We start from the raw sequence: 3844 nt of genomic DNA, 5'->3' as shown, positions 1-3844 counted from the left end.
AACGTTGAACTACAGTTACCTTCTTTCCTTGATTGAGCATGATGCAATGGAGTGTTGAGCGGTGTCTTATGAACCCACATATGTCTACTGAATCAAACTAGACTTGGCTTTTAGAGTAAGGTTTCTAGGGCCAGAGCGAACGAACTTGGCTCTGATACCATTATGTCACACCCCACTATCCCAATGACGGGTTAACCGGGGTTATGACTTGGGGTGAACAATGTAAAATAGAATCTAAAGGGGGTTTGTTAAGTAATCAATATTAACAACAACAAACTAGTGATATATATATATATAACCGCTTGGGTAGTTTACAAACGAGCTTGCCATAACGACTAGACCTCAAAAGGAAGTTAAACAAGCTGAAGTAGTAATAAGTTCAAGTAGAACCGATAAATAAGTCAGAGTGTTTGCAGCGGAAAAACGTGTGAGTTATGCATATGGAGATGCATACTCAAGGTTTCATTACATGACCATAAAAAGGGAATCCGCTCAACACCGATCCATTCCATCGCCTGCTCAACCTGCACATTTAGAAATACATGCAGGGCTGAGTATAAAAATACCCAGTGGCATAAGCCGAAAAAAAAATAACATACATACATATATAAATTGAACTGCCAATAGTAACACACGGGGGTTTTCTTGAATAGCCTGCGCTTACTAAAACATTTCTTTCATTTTCATAAAGTCGATCGGCCGATCATTTTCCTTCATATGATTCATATCTGTTCTTTTCTGTCACGCGCCGGGAAGGAGGCCTCCTTATCACGGACGCCAAGACCGGTCGCAAGCGACTCGCGGTCTCCATGAGTGTACACGTTAACCGTAGCTAGCGACCTTTGTCTAGCATAGGATCCCAATTGGATTTCCTTTAAAGTTGGCGAACCAACACAGATAGGATACATATAAAAACATAAATATTTTTGGCAGTGAATCATTTCATAAACATTTTCATTTTCATAATGACATTGAACATATAAGCATTTCATAAAAGCTGAATAACGGTTATAACTTGTCATGCACATATATTCGTATATGAGGCCTACGTCACGCAGGGGATCTCTATATACGTATAGTAAAAGTAATGCCCACCTCAAACGTTCTTAAGCTAGCGTGGAGTCGCTTCTTCTTCGACTTCACTTCCTGTCGCCCGGACCTTTATTGATGAAGAGTCGGTAAGTTTGCGAAGAAAATTGTCACAAGACAAAGTCTAATTCTACGTGTCTAGGGTATATTTTAGTGTTTTTAGGGTTCTAGCATCCATAATTCGTTCCATTAAAGATAGTCAAAAACCATCATACCTCGTCTAATCTCATTCAAACATATAGGCAACACTAACACATAAGGCACATAAGAATCACAATCAAACATCATCGAAACATGCTCTGATTTTACACTGGCTCAACTTCAAAATTTAATCTGTTTTGACTCCGATGTCTCCTAGACTCGAGACTCATACCAAAAGAAAGATCTCCGTGTCTAGTTTCAAAAAAAAGTAGAGTCGAAACTCCAAGTGGTTTGAGAGATATGATGTTTTTACCACGATCTACCATGTTCGGCAGTTTTGAGCAATCGCAAACTTGGATTTTTGAAAAATAGTAAACGTTGTCAGACTGGGCTCAACTTTGGTGGATAACAAGCTAACACAATAAGGTTAATAACACAAAAGGTTGGAAAGCTAGATCACGTAGGAAGCTACTGAAATGATTGACTCTTTCCCCTGTTCTCTGAAATTCTCGGTAGTAATGTGCAGTTTAGGTATTGTATTTTAAAGAAATATCAAACGAAGTTGGAATGGCTTGAAATTTTACCAGGGTACTCATGACTCATGTAGGGACTTGCTATAAAATTTTCAAAGCTATTACACATCTACAAACCGTCGATCACAGTAGGTCAGTAAGCCTACGAAATTCTCCAATTTGTACTTAAAACTCATATATTTCAAAAACATTTCTAACCTGAGTATAACATCATAATTCTCAACAACAAACTCATACCAAAACTCATTTCATCACTTCTAATCATCAATCTAAACCATCACTTAACATCATAGCATGCTCAAGAACTCATATAACCACTCAATTTTCACTTTCTTCACGAACTTCAACTTTCCAACCCTAGTAATTTTCGAAATTTACCAGCTTGAATTAGGAGTTATTTTCATGCTTTGATCCTCCATTTACATGCTCACAAAGCTTAGATATAAGTAGATTCATGTGTTTAGAAGCTTACTTTTATGATTTGTGTAGAGAAAAGTATAACTCCACCTTCTTGATTCCTAGCTCGAACCTTCAACCCAGCTTTTGTTCTGTGGATCTAAAAGTGTTTTCAGCTTGATTTAATCGGTGGTTATGGCATACAAGTTGCTTGTGAAGCTTTTTACTATCTCATCAACGGTATTGGGTGAAGACAGTCGAGAGAGAAGAGAGAAGAAAGAGGAAAGAGAGAGGAAAAGGACGTCTGTTATGAGGAATGAAAGAGAAGGGTGTTATTTATATAACCCCATTTACTTAGCCATCAAGTATTGGATAAATAACACATGCTTACATATCCACTTGCATAAAATATCTTATCCGTTTACTATGTTTTTCCACTTGCTTTGACTCCTCTCTCTCTCACGTCAGTTCCGCACCAGAGCAGAGAAATGAAAAACTCGCCAGAGTAGAGGAATCAAAACTCGCCAGAGCAGAGGAAACGCACTCCGCCAGAGGAATCACACTCCGCCAGAGGAATCACACTCCGCCAGAGAAATCGCACTCCGCCAGAGAAATCACACTCCGCCAGAGAAATCGCACTCCGCCAGAGGAATCGCACTCCGCCAGAGGAATCCCACTCCGCCAGAGGAATCACACTCCGCCAGAGAAATCGCACTCCGCCAGAGGAATCGCACTCCGCCAGAGGAATCGCACTCCGGCAGAGGAATCCCACTCCGCCAGAGGAATCCCACTCCGCCAGAGGAATCGCACTCCGCCAGAGAAATCGTACTCCTCCAGAGGAATCGCACTCCGCCAGAGGAATCGCACTCCGCCAGAGAAATCGCACTCCGCCAGAGAATTCGCACTCCGCCAGAGAAATCGCACTCCGCCAGAGGAATCCCACTCCGCCAGAGGAATCACACTCCCCACTAATTAAACTTTATGCACTATAATAATAAAAATATTTTTAAATCTCAAACGGATTCAAATATTAATAAGAACTAAGCACATCAAAACACATGTATAACGATTAAAATACATCAGATAAATCAAACCAGTTTTATTATTAATGGATGCCGAACCCTACTTATTAATAATTAAGCCTTTAATCAGTGATTAAAAGCCGGAATATGACAACTGGCCAGGTCCAACATAATCACTCCCCAGTCACACGGGAAATACTATCCCGAACTTGAAAAAATTTTGGGTCTTCGAAACCCTCAACATACTATACATAAGAAAACTTATGTTCGCAACAGCAAGCTAAAAGCTTCATCTTTTGGTCCCATGTTCTAGACTCTGAAGGAATATTAAATTGAATTAATACTCGATTGCCCGATGATCGTTTCTTGGATTATTATTAATTCATCATACAACGATTAATTCCTAACATGCTCCTATGAATTTAACAGCTGCACATAGGTGTTAGGAAATACTTACTTGAGAATTGGATGCACAGATGATTGATGATCGCGTCGAATGATTCAGACTCCAGCTCTGATCTTCTCGACTGTATCCCGCTCAATTCCCAACGTTGGATGGACAATGAACTATGAGAACTCCCAAGACAGAAAGCCAATCACGTTCCTGCGCCTCCCTCTGCTCTCAAAACCCTAATTTTTATCAGTGTATTTTCCTGAGAGCTG

Source organism: Salvia miltiorrhiza, chromosome 8, assembly GCF_028751815.1.
Source record: "Salvia miltiorrhiza cultivar Shanhuang (shh) chromosome 8, IMPLAD_Smil_shh, whole genome shotgun sequence".
In the NCBI taxonomy this organism is placed as follows: domain Eukaryota; kingdom Viridiplantae; phylum Streptophyta; class Magnoliopsida; order Lamiales; family Lamiaceae; genus Salvia; species Salvia miltiorrhiza.
Note: the sequence above shows the minus strand (reverse complement) of the source record.